The sequence below is a fragment of the Maniola jurtina genome, chromosome 10, assembly GCF_905333055.1.
Source record: "Maniola jurtina chromosome 10, ilManJurt1.1, whole genome shotgun sequence".
NCBI classification, from domain to species: domain Eukaryota; kingdom Metazoa; phylum Arthropoda; class Insecta; order Lepidoptera; family Nymphalidae; genus Maniola; species Maniola jurtina.
Genome location: NC_060038.1, coordinates 3,575,800 through 3,592,891, shown reverse-complemented (window position 1 = coordinate 3,592,891; position 17,092 = coordinate 3,575,800). Strand labels below are relative to the sequence as shown.

The 17,092-nt window shown below is 34.8% G+C and overlaps 1 protein-coding gene across 3 annotated transcripts in view; it reads left to right on the top strand.

The window, feature by feature from the left end:
* Positions 1–17,092, top strand: part of LOC123868991 (peripheral plasma membrane protein CASK) — a 322,984-nt gene that overhangs the window by 256,151 nt on the left and 49,741 nt on the right. The gene's annotated exons all lie outside the window — the stretch shown is intronic.

Sequence of the window (17,092 nt, the reverse complement as noted above, 5' to 3'; positions counted from 1 at the left end):
AAAGATAAATAATAATTACTCTTTTTAATAATTCATCAAATTACAAATTACGTGAATTTGATATTGTGAAGTGAATATATATAATAATTTTCTGAAGATGAGTAAGAACCTGGGCCTTTCAAAAAAATAAATATTCTGGAACCATCTCATTTATGTTTTTAAATGTACTTGATGCTAACTATAATACTGATTTCAAAGTCATTTGCATCCGATTTTATTCAACCCCTATTTCACTATACCTCCTCTACTATTTACCTACTCCATTCATCCGCTTGCCGTCTGTTTTATGCGAGTTCCAAAGAGATACGTTCAGGCCTTTCAAACGCTATTGAATAATAAACGAACTGAGCCTCAAACAAGGTTTAACTTTAACACTACTTTAGCACCAAAAGCCGTTTTGCAACGCTTTCAACTTGCAATTGTGTCACAGTAGAGCAAAAACATCGGCTTTACTAAATAAAGGACACTTTTCCTCATTAACCGATAGGCGTCCACAATTGGGCATAGATAGATCTCTTGTAGAGATTTCCATACGCCACGGTCTTGCGCCGCCTAAATCCAGCGGCTCCCTGCAACTAGTTTGATTTAAGAATCAAGTCAAAATCAATTTTTTTTTTAAAATACGGCTTTTTGAACTACGTGCCCTGCCCATTGCCAGTCCAACTCAACTTTATAATCCGTTTCATTAATAAGTTATTTTAAATCCATCGGGTCATTTTAATTAATGCTGTGATCAAAAGGTCAGACTTAATATTTAAATGGCTTCCGCCCGTCACGGGATTTATATGCAAATTCCGGAAAAACTGCCCAAGTGTTACCTACCGGCTTTGGAGTAATAAGTTTATCTACTTACCTATGAAATGATCCGGTCATAACTTTAGGAATACACTGGAAGTTATTTCGTGATTTTTCAGAAAGTAACACGTTGAAACAAACTAAGATATAGTTAACATAATAATATGTACTATCATTTTGAAGGTAGCTTAGTGGCAGATGATATAAATAAAACTACAATAACAACTAAATGCTATAAAAAGATCTACTCGTATGTCAGAAAGTCTGGTTCATTTTTTGCGCAAAAAATCAGCCTGGCTGTACAGCGCGAAATTGCAGCCAGTAGGTATTCTTGGCACCAGTCCACACAGACATGATTTGTCAGTAATTAGATAAGGCTAGCTTTAAATTTTCCTGTAACTTTTTCAAAGATAGAAAAAAGTTGTCGAATTACATAATATAGGATGCGAACTTGTAATAACATAAAGTCACGAACATTTCAAATCTATACTAATAAATAAAATTGGAGTGTCTGTCTGTAATTTCGAAATAACTACCGCATATTAAGGTCATATGGTTATTTGAACGATACTATAACCGAATCACACGTTTTTAAAATTTTTGTCTGTCTGTCTGTCTGTCTGTCTGTCTGTCTGTCTGTCTGTCTGTCTGTCTGTCTGTCTGTTTGAAAAGGCTAATCTTGGGAACGGCTGAACCGATTTTGACGGGATTTTCACAGACAAGTAGAGAATTGACCAGGGAGTAACATAGGCTACTTTTTTAACCGACTTTCAAAAAGGGAGTTGTGTTTTTCTAGCTATGTACACCGAAATCACCGAGATTTCTGAACCGATTTGCGTCATTTCTTTTTTAATCGATAGAGGAACTTTGCGACATTGTTTCATAAAAAATTTGGAGTCCAACTCCTCAATCCTGATGCTGCAGGGGATCTGACCAATCCACGCGGGCGAAGCTGCGGGCATCAGCTAGTAAATAATAAAGGAATTGAATCGGTTTACTCGACAATAATACCAAAACAAACAAAAGAGACAAAGAGAACACAACATAACAAATACTTAAATAGGTCAATCTGGTAGTACTCATTTGTTACATTTAAGTTACTAGTAGGGGCCCTATTCAGACAGCCCGGATCACCATCCATAACACCGGCAGTTCCTAGAACAGTTGTAAAATCGGATTTTCTGCATCAAGCCGGGATTACAACGGGCAAACATAAACTGTTTTATCCCGATGAGAATCCAGCTAGTACTTGTTCTTGTTACTTGTATTCCTAGCTAGTCAAATTATTTGCTAGAAACTAGTTGTCAGCTTACAGGGAGTTAGCTGCTATTTGAAGCATGTAAAAATTCAAATACTTATCTGAATGGTTTGCTAAATGAGATAAGAATTTTACAGTATAAAAAGTTTATAGTGCTATGACTCTAAGCGTAAGCTTCACGCCTATTCGGATCGTAAAGATGCTAGATTAAGAAGATTTTTTTTAAATATTGGACTCTCATTAGTAGGACGTGCCTGCTGGAGTTTAGTCTTCGTTAGTTTGTTTGCTTTTTAGGCATAATCTTGCAACATTTTTTCAGTTTTTGCCGTTATTAGCATTGTGCGCGTCTTCTACCACTATCTGTCATCGTCATACAGCTTTCAAGGGACGAGGACACTATTTTATTTTATTTTTATTTATTTGTACCAGAAAGTTATAACAATAAAGAGAAAGAGAAAGAAAAAGTGAAGTATAATTCTTTTAGTGCTTAAATGCCTTTCTGATGCTGTGTTTTATCAGGTGTTTCGTATTATTCATCACGTGATATTAGTGATCAGTTGAAATTCTCAGTACGTAGTACATTCAGTGTTTCTATTATTATATGTTGTTCAGTACGTTTACCGACCATAATTACGTAAGAAATTGAACAGGATACAATTTGAGAGAAAATTCGACATTCCCAAAGTTCAACTCTACAAATATTCGAATAAGGATGAAAATGAGAAACGCGGACAGGCCAATAAATAAACGTAATAGCCTCATTCTAAGAACATCGAGAAAATCATACGCGGGAACGTGAAACGTGTAATGTGGAACGGTAATTCCCTTTGATGTCGCCGATAACTCTTCGATACGAGCAGACAACGATGTAATATACCAACGTGAATATATTAGCAGGGCGTAAAAGGAGTAACATTGCGTACAAAGACAACAAAAGAGCCGGAATTAATCGGAAATGACTGGGGGAAAATGCTTGTTGTATAGAGCCAACTTTTGATTTTGATGGGGGCTGTTTGGAAAGCAGCATTAATCTTTGGTCACACAGTAACCTGTTTTCTGGTCTTGTCTTTGATTTTGCATTATTAACGATCAAACTTAATAAAATACAAGTGATATACATATACTTTTTTTATTTAATTAGATTTTCACTTTATTCGACAATTGTCACCAACAACCATCCCGTTTCGGTATATCGGTACCGCGTCGCGTCGCTCGTATGTCGTATTCGAAAGTCTCTCACGATAATCGTTAGGCAGTATGTCAACGTATACCTAGTGATTAGAAGTTACCGGTTAACTAATCGAGTTCGGAAGCCGCCGGCTTAATTGCTCTTTAATAGAGTTTCAACCGGTACGGCGGGATCACATGTGTGACGAAATATTAAAGTCTATGCATGGTCTATGATTATAACTTGTAAAATGGATCTTACCGAGAAACAATTTCAATAGCAACCGTTAAAAATGCAAAAAGCTTGTAAAATTCTCTTATGTCCTAATGTTACTTTTTTAAGGGGCATGAGACGGGTCTGCCCGCGAAATTCAAATTTAATTTGGTTTTTCGCAATTTGTAAATTAATACGACGACGTAGGCTTATGGTATTTTAATTGCGACAATGGCAGTATCATCCTCACAGGTTTATATAAAAATGTTTACTTGAAAGGGTCCAGTTTAAGAAATTAGCTCTAGTATCGACTAATTTGTGAGAATTAGTCGATGCTAATGGGGAATGTTTTGAAGAGTTGTCTGACCACATTCCAACCCTCATTTTTCTACAATCACACCGCACGCCACTGAAAGCAATTTCACCCTAACCATGTGCGTACCTAGTGTTCTTCGACCGCCCATTGTGCTAGATCTTTTTTCCACGCATATACAAACTATGGAACCTTCGGCGGTGTTCCCGCTAGATTTCAACATGGGGGTTTTAAAGGGGCGAATCAATAAATTCCTGAACGGCTGGCAACGCATTCATGGTCTCTCTGGTGCTACAATAATGTTCATGGGCCGCGGTAATCACTTAACATCAGGTGACCCGCGCGCTCGTGTGCTTACTTATTTTTATTTTTAAAAAAACGTATAAAGTCATTCTGAACTTTAATATGTGAAATATGTTCAAAATTTTTTTGTTACCCTAAAATTTCGGTACAAAGCGGCCCTCATGTGGTTTTACCTTCACATGGGGCCAGCTCATAAACGTTTAGCGCTAACAAACCCCGTCAGTGTACATATTTAACAAGTATCCTTTTAGCCAGCCAAGCTTAAAAGTCGTTAGAACTTAGAAATTTGCACCGGTATGTTCTTTTACGTTAGGCATTTTCAAGATTCAAGATTTTTTATTTGCAACATTAACAGGAGTAATCTTCACGAACTTCAAATTCCAAAGATTGTGCTAGGAGTAGAAACTACTATAATTAATTTATTTGACTATTTTTATAGAAATAATAACTTGACTATTTCTATCTCATTAATAAGAATGCTATAAATACATTGGAGCAGATTGTGTCTCGCTTTATATAACTCTCGAACCATAATGCCCCAAAATTTTTATCGTATCGTATATCGTATCGGAAAACTAAATCGCTTGGCAGCACGGTTTTGTCGGCAGGGTGGTTACTAGCCACGACCTTAGCTTCCCACCAGACCAACCGAGAGACAGACTATAATTTCCCAATTGCTCCTGCTGGTAATTGAACCTGGAACCCTTATAAGACAACGGAGTTCTCCACTGCTGCGCTAAGGAGGTCGTCAAATGCCCTAAAAGTACGAAGAACTAAAAGATTAAGATTTGAACCTACAACCATTCTGATTTCAGTCTACCCCCTAAACCGTTAATCGAGGTTTGTTATCATGCGTGAAACTGGTTCCATAAATCTGAGGGTAGTATAGAGATAAGTCCCTGGGAACATGAAATGAAGGAAGTGCTTCCATTTTTGCCACTCCTTTTTTGCGATAAATCTCTAGCCATGGATGTATGATATTATGCTGTTTAAATATACGAGTAGAGTAGGTATCTATTTTTCAAATAAGAGTTAGCCAAGCTGTTGCCATGCCCATGCTCAGCGTCTTAGAACTCCTATTCACATTTTTCTATTTCAATGCTTGCTGGAAATTGTTATAAAATTTTTACTTACTTTTTTGGTTTTATTCAATTTACTAGAAGATGCCCGCGACTTTGTCCGCGTGGATTTAGGTTTTTAAAGATCCCGAAGGAACTGTTTGATTTTCCTGGATAAAAAGTTGCCTATGTCCGTCCCCGGGATATATCTATAATTTCGTCAGAATTGGTTAAACTGTTGGGCCGTGAAAAGGTAGCAGACAGGCAGACAGACAGACACACTTTCGCATTTATAATATTAGTATGGATAATTTTTTCGGTATACGTATATATATCTTTTTTAACGTATAAACTATCGTGATTTCCATTATAAGATATATATTATATATCTATAAGTTTATGAGACTTTCTACAAACTTAACGCCTCTACTTAAGCTACTAAAAGTAAGTAAAACTCATACCAGTCTTAAGTACCCTCCCGAAAGTTTTATTTGAATTATGTAGGTATAGTTAGGATTGCTAAACAAAGCTGAAACTTTAATAATTATTCACCTTCCTTGGATATGAATCAACTCTGAAGTTATGTTATGTTGGTATGAAAATCTTGAGTCTTTTATTGAGATTGTAAAAGAATGCCCCTTGCGGGGTTCTATTTTAATTTTGTCGCAGATGTTTGGCATTAAAGCAACCCACACTGTGGCATGCTTGCGAAGTTTTTAATGCAATCCTGTTGGAATTTTTGAATTTTACGTTACACTTTATTATGAGACGACACTGGACTGTATAAGTTGTGCACACGAAGGCAATGATCCGACGCTTTCAGTATCGAGCGACCTTTTTATAGCTTTCGCCTTAGTTTTATGAATGCAAATGGGCGCCTGCGTTTCTGTTTGTTACCATTTCATGGCTTAACCGCTGAATTAATCGAAATTATAATTTCAATATAATTTTAAATACGAGTACATATCAAAAATTGTGAAACAAGCAGGATTCCGAGCGCGATACCTAGGGAGACGCAGGTTCGAATCCTGCTTCGCTTAAAATTTCCAGTAAATGTAGGTAAAACACTATCAAAAAAATTATAAAAATTGATGAAAATTGACAGAGAAAATGTCTTTCTCCCTCAAGAAAATAGAAATTTCAAATATTCACTGGATTTGGCGTTGTCCAATTTTTTTTTTTTTTTTGTAGAACCAAACTTACGAGTGTTAACATAGTCCAGTTTCCGTACATTGACGTTCAACCACTGAAATTATTACTTACATTAACATAAGTCTCTCTACTTTACGAAAAAAGATACGCCCAACATATTCTTTGCTATGTGATAGTAACTGCTTTCAGAACCTAGTCGCTAAGAAATTACATTTCGCTTCATACATATTGATTAGTTTGCGCCACTTTGATTAGATGCTCGATTTACATGAAATAATTGTATTTCGTTTAATATTCAGTTTATTATCGGTTTGATTCTGATTGGCTTTGTTAATTTTCGTCAGCCTATAACCTTCTAATTTGCAGTTACCGTCTTAGTTGTGGTATTCCTGATTAAAACTGTGCTAATGTATTTTACTCCAACTAAACTGAAGATTGTGCTAGATGAGTTCATCAAAAAATTTGCATTCAATTATCAGTTTCTGATCTACATAAAAATAGTAAAAAATAAATCCTACTGAATTTGAATCCAGCTTTATACACTTGAAGTATATTTTTAGAATTCTTTTATGTTTTAGGCACGATTTTTGGTCAACGATTTATATATTTGTTTGTTTTCTTTGATATCAAAGTTATTGAAGTTCTTTGTAAGACTGATATCTTTGTTAGTGATGGCAATCTAAACAAAATAGATCGCAACCCTCTTCTATTGTTGCTTTATCGACAAATCTTATCATGTTGACAAAAAAAAAGGTTGACCTACTTTTTTATTGCTGGCCTAATTTCGCGAATTTTGCAGCAGAATCCATTTGCATAAAAATGACGACTTAATTTAACCAAAGTAGAGAAAAAAACCGGTCAACAACAAGAAATGATCTAGGATCGATAATTCCTAAATGTTTGTTATTTAATGACTAATTTGGCTGGAAGTTTAGAATGTAAGTAGATATTTTGTATCCTGAATTAACTCATAGGCTTTTTTTTATCCCGGAAAATGTATGTTAAAATCATCATCACTGCCCATATTATAAACATATTATAAATTAGTACGCAATCACGTCGCAACAGATATGCGTGAATTTTTGCATAGATATAAAGGACCTAGAGAATGACGTAATTTACTTTTTATCCCGAAAAATCAACGAGTTCTCACGGGATTTTAAACACCTAAATCCACGCGGACGAAGTCGCGGGCATCAGCTAGTTTATTATAATGTAATTGCATAATATGAAAACCAAAAAATTGAATAGGTATATACAGTTGACACGTCTTGAGATTATTCTTGAATTAAAGAAGAAAATATAAGTAGGTAACTGAATCTAGGAGACTAGACGGATCAAAAATACCTGCACCTTAATAAAGGTGCGCGATTCAATTACACGTTCTAATTTAAAATTCAAGATTTGTTTACTAGAAGCAAGAGAAAGTTTCCGAGATGTTCATTCCGGACAACATAATAAGTAGAGGATTTACTTAAATAAGAAAATTCTTGAACCATCCGACTGTGATGCTGATGAACATAATGAAGTGAATGCGCGTCTTGATCTCAATACGACCTATACATAAGTCTTATTTAATCTATACTAGTATTATAATAAATAAAATTGGAGTGTCTGTCTGTAATTTCTAAATAACTACCTCATATTAAGCTCATTGAAGGATACTTTAACTGAATCACACGTTTTTAAAATTTTTGTCTGTCTGTCTGTCTTTCTGTCTGTTTGAAAAAGCTAATCTTCGGAATGGTTGAACCGATTTTGACGGGACTTTCACGGACAAGTAGAGGATTGACCAGGGTGTAACATAGGCTACTTTTTTAACCGACTTTCAAAAAGGGAGTTGTGTTTTTCTACCTATGTACACCGAAATCTCCGTTTACCGTACCGATTTGCCGTACCGATTTGCGTAATTTTTTTTTAATCGATAGAAGAACCTCGTGACATTATTTCATAAAAAAATTGGATTCCAACTCCTCAATCCTGATGCTGCAGGGGGCCTGACCACCAAAACTGATGTGATTTATTTTATCCCGGCAAATCAAAGAGCTCTCACAGGATTTTTAAAAATCTAAATCCACGCGGATGAAGTCGCGGGCATCAGCTAGTAACAAATAAGAAAAATAGAAGACTAGAGGATGCCAGCGACTTCGTCCGCGTGGATTTAGGTTTTTAAAGATCCCATGGGAAGTGTTTGATTTTCCGGGATAAAAAGTGGCAGACAGACAGACTCACTTTCGCATTCATAATATTAGTATGGATGTAAAGGAAATTGATAACCACTAGGCCGTGGTTAAGACGTTGGCCTTCAATTAGGGACGTCGGCGTTTCGATTCTGGGTAAGTATGCACATCTACCTTTTTGAAGTTGTGTTCGTTTTAAGCAGTTAAGTATCACTCCCTTTAACGGCGAAGGAAAATATCTCGAGGAAACCTGCATGCCTGAAAACTCTCTATAAAGTTCTCGGTGTTAAAGTTTAAGTGTATAAAGTCTGCCAATCCGCACTTGACCAGCGCGGCAGACTGTGGCGTGTGGAAGTCCCTACAAGAGACCAGTGTCCATCAGTGGACATAATTAATATGTCCATCGCTTGTCGATGATGATGATGATGACGGTTGGAATGTAACGACAACCTTAACGTAAATTTAACTGGCATGCAACTGAACCATAGACGCATGTAGGTTAAGATGACATATAACGGTATTTAATAGAATCAGTCAAGCTGTATAATTTAATTCGAGGAACTAAACTGTCATCAATGGTGCTGTGGAAGAAATATTTATCTATACGTCAAACAACAACTCTACGGGCACGTTATGTAGCTATACAATCCACTTACACAAGTACGTACGAGTACCATAAATATAAGCCTGTCAAGATCTACTGAATTATAAATGAAACTAGCTTCAACTTGTATGCCACATTCACGGAGAGTCACTTTTTTTTATTAACTCCTTTAACTCTGCTTAGCTCGTTTTGTTCCCGCTGCTTTAAATGAGTTTTTTTCACTGAGAGAACTGTGTGAAAATTTAGTTTCTTTTTTAGTGCTTCGAATGTCTCTAATTTTTCCTCTATACTTAAAGTTTCTAGTGACAAAATGCTGGTATAGGAGTTCATAATTTCTGTAGTAGTACCATTTATAGGTATATAAAATCTTAAGATAAAACATAGCATCTTATGTTTTATTATATTTTAAAATAATATCTATTAAGCTTTTTTCATGAATACTTTCTATCTTTGTTGTACCTGTTCTACTCCTTTTATATAGAGATAAATGCTTCCCTGTCCGATTTTTCTTTCTCTCTATAATATTATGACAACTTTCTGGTACAAAATTGAAAAAAAAAAAACAAAATCTAACCAAAATAATATGTGTTCTTGTAAACTTCTTTTACGCTTGAGTGTTTTCCGCTCATTTGTTACCACCAATACCCAGCAAGTATTCTACACAAACTTTTATAGCTCCTTTCAGTGCCATATCTTTGGTTGGAATTTCTAAAAATCTGCCTCGAGTCAAAAGGAGATTGCTTTTAGTGCTTGCAGCCACTTCGAGCTCGACTGCCCGCAGTATATCTATCTACTTAGACGCGGTCGGTATCAACTACGATTTAATAATACGACGGAAAGATTTTAGGTTCAACTTTCGGCCAGCTGACGGTTACAGTCCACTAGATCAATTTCAGATAAGATTTTAAAACTTCGATAAGGTAATAGATATAAAAGTATCAGACGGTGCACGCTTGAATTTTCGAAATGTTAGAGTTTGGTCTTCAGTAGCCGTAGTAATAAATAAGTACAGTTTAATGCTTGAAAAAACGGTCAAGTACGAGTCGGTCTCGCACACGAAGAGTTCCGTAGATACCATTGGACAAAAATAACACTTGTGATGTTTCAACTTTGCACATGTCACAAATTCACTTGTTTTCGGATTTTTCACTTTACTTGTGCTAAAAGACCTGTCAAATTTCATCACTCTAGGTCAACGGTTTTTGATTCCCCTAATCTTGACGGAAACGACAGAAAGATAGACAGACAGATGAGGAAGTGATCCTATAAGGGTACCTTTTTTCTTTTGAGATATAGAACCCTAAAAATTGTTTTGAATTCCTTAATCAGTCAAGTCATAATAATTGTAGATTTATTTTAAAAAGCAACGATTGCGATATCGCAAGGTATCGGTCAAAATATAAAACAATAGTTTTTTTGAGTGGATCCAAACGACTTGTGAATTTATTTTACACAAACTTAACTAAAGATAATATAGTTGAAAAAAAAACATATACTTAAATAGTTTTTATACAAGTTAGGACATGTGGAAAGAAGGAAAATAGAAAAGGAAATTCATTTAATTCAATAATAAATTAATTACCAAAGTAACCTCATACGAGTACGAATGCGGTTGACTTTGTACCAACGAGCTTTCGAATTAAGTTCAGTCTCATCGTTCCATAGATTATAGCAATCTAAACAATTACACAGCGGTATGTATTCTCAAAGTAAATTGCTATTGGATAGAAAATTCTTTAAGACTATTCCTCTTTTTTTTATGTGGCTACCTTTTAAATTCAGATCTAAGTTAAATTTTCAATTTTGATTTTTAAATTCTTTACGGCATTTTACATATTTTCTTTTTTTAACCCCCGACTCAAAAAATGGGGTGTTATAAGTTTGACGTGTGTATCTGTGTATCTGTCTGTGGCATCGTAGCTCCTAAACTAATGAACCGATTTTAATTTTGTTTTTTTTTTGTTTGAAAGGTGGCTTGATCGAGAGTGTTAGCTATAATCCAAGAAAATCGGTTCAGCCGTTTGAAAGTTATCAGCTTTTTTCTAGTTACTGTAACCTTCACTTATCGGGGGTGATACAAATTTTTAATTTACACTTGTATATTATTAGGATTAAGATTATCCAAAAATAAAAGCCTGTCGTATTTAAAGCGCATAATTTAAAACGGAGACCAACTACACTTTTAACATTATGTACCCAATATATTGTACGTCCCGCATAAACTTCCAGCTACATCCGAGTATGATTTAGTAACATCGCAAGAGATTGTAATACATCTAGTCTACGTGGCTTATGTGGCAGCTCCGGAAGATAGTACATAAACCAAGAACCCGTAGTGGGATTTCAGGTTTGATGGAATTATAATGAATAACATTATAGGTAACCTAATTGTATATGGGTATCTACTGTATACATCGATCAATACTAACTTTAGATATAGCTTACGACATTTATGAAACTTGTAACAAAATCTCTCCATTTACACTGGGAGGCATCAAATGCATGCTTTGAAAAGACTAGATATTTGATGTAGGCTGTCGTGGATCAGGACAAAGAGTTTTAAAAACTTTAAAACCCTGAATTTGACTTCACCCCTAGTGCTCAAATATGTAATATTTGACAGGATGTCTATTAAGGATCAAACCGAGAGCTTCTTTACTCTAGTTCACAGAGCCTCAGATGCATTGACAAAAAAATTACAATAGAAAGAGCTCTGGGGGTTTCAAAAATCTTAATTAAAACTTTCCAATTTAAAAGGGCAATTTGCTGCCCCGTTTTTTTTCCAAGAAAATGTGCATATTATGCGCAATGTGCGTTTTTATTGTAGGGGACATTTTTATCTAGTTTTTATCTAACAATTTTTTGTAGTCAAAAAATATCACTTGCTTTAACGGTGAAGGAAAACCTCGTGAGGAAATCTGCATGCCTGAGAGTTTTCTATAATTTTTCAAAATTGTGTGAAGTCTGCCAATCTGCACTGCCACTGCCAACGTGGCAGACTATGGTCTAAACCCTTCTCATTCTGAGAAGAGACCCGTGCTCAGGAGCCGGTGATGTATATGGATAGATTTTTTTTTCCTGAGATACAAGTAGAAGAAAGATTTTTTCTACGCTGTAATAGATTAGAAAGGAGCAAATAGAAAACCAATAGCCAATTCTGAGTTGATCTGTTCAGCGGCTTTTAGCAAAAAAATAAAAAACAGACAAAGCCATTTTGTCCTAATTGTAATACCGTTTAATAAAGGAACTACATAATACACGGAAAAGTTTTCTTCGAGCATTAAGTAAACACCATAAAGTGCTATCGGCGCCCTGGCTTCCGACCAGAATACAAATATCCGAATACGCCAAACCATCGCTTTACAGGACATACTCATACAACTCCAGTTCCATCAAAATAAACACCCTTGTTACCAACGCGTTAGGTTTATTATTGTTGTGTTTCTATTTCTGCTTTATGTATTATATTAACTGCTAAATTGTACCTTCACTGTGTTGATATAGGGTTGGTATTAAATTGCAGTGATAAAATAGGCCCCTCTGAATAGATTCCGATTCCACGTACATAAAACCTAAAATGCTACTAGAACATTTTGTTCCAGTGATAAAGAGGAATATAAAGAGCGGCATTTTCTATTCTTTTGACTTTCAAACTAAACTTTTCGTACGACTGTTGAGGCGTATCCACACATTATTTGATGTGATTTTTTAAAGGGTAGGCGGATTTTTTTGCTTTACGGAATGTCTATGATAAAGAACAATAAATACTGAATATTAGAATGGAAGGCGTATTCATAGGTCCATGAACAGAAGTTGATACATACCTATATGTCTTTGCCTATAGCACAGTTCACGACAGTTACGGAACTTAATGTAACAAAACGTCGACGCTTCGACGTCTACAGGCAGGCGTCAAATGTTACCTACATTTGTCACTAGGTAGGCTATGAAACGGATTTTTTTTGATTCACGTCACCCCTGGCCTAATATTTGGCAGATGTCGATTCAGAGTCAAAACCGAGAGTTTCCTCACCCTAGTTCACTCTGCCTACTGAGTAAGCTTATTGTTCCACTCAAAAGTGTTAAGACGAGTTCAGTCAAATGTTTTCAAAGGGGATTTTAACTGTAAGAATTTCAGTCATAAGACTGTTCGTTGTTCCAGAACGATTCCCCTATTCTTTGCGGAGCTTCGTTTTCTCATACATACTAATTTTACATACACTGTAGGCTACGAGTGAGCTCCAGAGTCGTTTGTAGTCGAGAAGCTTTCATCTTGACCTCGCTATTGTCTTCGGATGTCATCGAAAGAGGTTACGCGCTCCGTCACATGTATATTGCAGCAAGGAAAATATTTATTCGTATATTTTCCGCCATTTGTTGTGGTTTAGAAGCCGGTGGTGATTTAGGTATCTACATCTAGTTCATCGTCGTTATACAATACAATAAAATATGAAATATATAAGAAAGCGTAAATTTTATCTACAATATGAAAATAAATCTTTGTCACTAACCTTCCTCCTGAAATCCTCCTGAACCTTCACCTTCAAACTATGGAAATATAATAATATATTATATTTCCGTATTATAATATTCCGTATATTCCGTAATATAATATTATATTATATTTCCGTAATTTGAAGGCAACTTTAACGTTTCAGAAACTCCATCTTACTTTATTTTGTTATGATTTTTAATGCAAATTCGGCTATTGGCTTGGACCAGCACTTTGTAATTATTTAAATTTTTGTCAATTTTTAAATTAAACGCAAGACTTATTGAATTTCTTAACAGAATTTTAATAATAAAAGCAATAGTCTGACGTTGTAGTCATCAAAACCACCAGTTTATCAACTATGATGTTTGGTAACTCTTGCAAGAAGAATCTTCTGACATTACTGTTTCGTAAATTTTATTGTTACCTTCAGTTTGTTCTTGAGTATTCGTCTACGCCATACGGACTCCAATCTCGACCTTGCTTTAGTCACGTCTCAAAAACATAACTATAAATATAACATAAATCTCGTGAATTGAGTGGTTTTGTTTAGTATTATAGTGTCAGCTATTACTACTTATTTATAGTAACATAAATGCTTGTTCTTTATGTACAGATATTTATCTATAAATGCTCTATTGTAAGACTAATTTCTTTTGTTTAGATGTTTTTTTGTCACTTGAGACTTTTTTGAAAATATATTTGTAGTTCTTGTGTATACTTTTTTTCATAAACCCTGTAAGATTTCATGCTCTTTTACGAATTAAATTGTTTTAATACGTAATTTTATCATATCAAGCTCATCTCTATTTCATCATAGAATTCTTTAATATGCAATTAATTGTAATATCGTGAAGTTACGTTTCAAAACTAAGTCGAATCAAAGATTTGCTTGGTCTAAAAACTTGAGTCTTGGTCCTAGCGTAGACGCTTAGTAAACAAGTGTAAATTAAAAATTTATAACACCCCCGACAAGTGAACTAGAAAAGAGCTGATAGCTTTCAAACGGCTGAACCGGTTTGCTTGGATTATAGCTAGGAACACTCTCGATCAAGCCACCTTTCAAACAAGAAAAACTAAATTAAAATTGGTTGATTAGTTTAGGAGCTACGATGCCCCAGACAGATACACAGATACACACGTCAAACTTATAACACCCCTTCTTTTTGGGTCGGGAGTTAAAAAAGGGTTTGAGAGATTCCCACAAGATCTTCAAAAAACCATAATGTACGCGTATAAACTTGCGAGAAAAATCTATTACGTAGGTATAAATTATAATATGCAGTGGAGTGTATGTAGACTGTTAATTATACTGACATTGGAAAATCAAGAGTCGCAAGTTTAAAGCCCGTATTACTCCAAAACATAGTAATGCCACTTTGCCCATACTGCCGCCATAAAGAGCATACAATATCACTACGTAACGAAGCCAAGTACCACTGTACGCTTGCATAATTAAAGAATAAAAGTCACTTTGTCCAAAATTAATGTCTTATTAACATAGGGAATTTACAAACTGTACGTTTCACTTAAACAAATTAACCGGAAGCATTTTAATTCTCTTCTCTTTCTTTATACATACTACATTTTGGAATCATCCAAAATCCATACTGGTATTATAATAGTAAAAGTATCCGTCTGTCTGTCATTTTTCACGGCCCATCCACTAAACGGAGTTTGACAGAATTTGGAATATCCTGGTGACATAAACGGGCTACTTTGTATTCCATTCCACATCCAGAATATCAAAAACTTCCCACACGCTTAGAAAAACATAAATCCATGCGGACTATTTTATTAACCCCCGACCCAAGAAGAGTGGTGTTATAAGTTTGACGTGTGTATCTGTGTATCTGTCTGTGGCATCGTAGCTCCTAAACTAATGAACCGATTTTAATTTAGTTTTTTTTTGTTTGAAAGGTGGTTTGATCGAGAGTGTTCTTAACTATAATCCAAGAAAATCAGTTCAGCCGTTTGAAAATTATCAGCTCTTTTCTAGTTCTTACTGTAACCTTCACTTGTCGGGTGTGTTATAAATTTTTAATTTACACTTGTTGGCATCAACTAGTTAGTTGATGCAAACAGTTTTTAACTATTCTCGGTATTAATATATATCGGTATGCACATTCATAACTGTCTTAATCCATTTCTTTAATTTAAATTGAAAAAAAAAAAGAGTTAAATACCTAAAGGTCGATAACGAAAAAGCTACAATCGTTTCTACTATCTCACATGTTGTGATTGACTGAATTTATGGTATTTTTGTTGCAACAATAATAATTTTAGCCAATAATCGTATTGGCCAATCAGAGGTGATTGCGATCGTCACACTGTTCCTAGCTGTATTTTTACCGTAATCGAGGGCCTGTTAAATACCGGGAGCGTGTTAGAAAAAGTTTAAATTTCCTCGCTTAACAGGGCTCTCTCCGTCACTCGTTTCATACAATCGTAGTTCCAATTTCATTTGAATATTAAGCAACCAAAGTCCATGAAATTTCGCAGACATATTCTAGAAACTAATGTCTGTGTCTGTGGTGTTTTAGATTTTTCTAAAAATATGTAGTTTTAAAATTACAGGGGCTCAAAGATTTGTATGAAAATTTGTAAGACCGCGTAACTTTGAAACCGAATATTTTAAAAGAAATCTGGAAAACCACAGACATAGATATTAGTTTCTAGAATATGTCTGCAAAATTTCATGGACTTTGGTTGCTTAATATTCAAATGAAATTGGAACTACGATTGTATGGAGTAAGTGACGGAGAGAGCCCTGTTAAAGCGAAAAAGTTCTGAATTTTAATTTGGCGCAACGTAACTCAATCGTGCACTTCCCAGGCGAAAATCCCCTTTGCACCGGAATAATCAGACTCCGTATTCATCATGATCTATCAATGCAACTTGAATTTGCAAAATAAACTTCATTCCCCGCGGATATCTGAAATTTGACTTCACATTATTATGGCTCTGTGATTTTTCCATTCTTATGTATGTGGAACATTCGTGCATTGTTTCTTTTATCGCTATATGCCTTGAAATATTATATTATGCTTTTTATTTTAACTTCATATAATAAGAGAAAGCATTTCGTTGTGTATTATTAAAATTTTACCTACTAGAAAAACAATACCTACAAGTTGTACAGATATTATGGTAGGTACATTGTACATAAAGTATAAAGTTTTGTAAAATATAATTAAGTTCTGAAAGTAAACGCTTATTTATTTATTTTTTAATATTCATGTACTTTTTTAAATAAATTCATTATGTATCCTACTGGTTTAACTATCATATTTTATCATAGAACTAGATTTGATAAACATAGTTTTATTGAAAAAATGTCTTTAGAATCAATATCGTTTGCTTTTTATATAACAATTTAGTTTATTTATTTGTTTATTTACTAAGATGGAACTGAAAATAAATTACGATGAGCTGACTAGAAGATAAACAAAACAATTAAAGGTGACTTTTCCTTTAGTGCCGTAGACGGAGAAAAGGACCTTATCTTAGAATTAATGGCAAAAACATTCTGTAATTAACTTTTGTTTTTAATTTA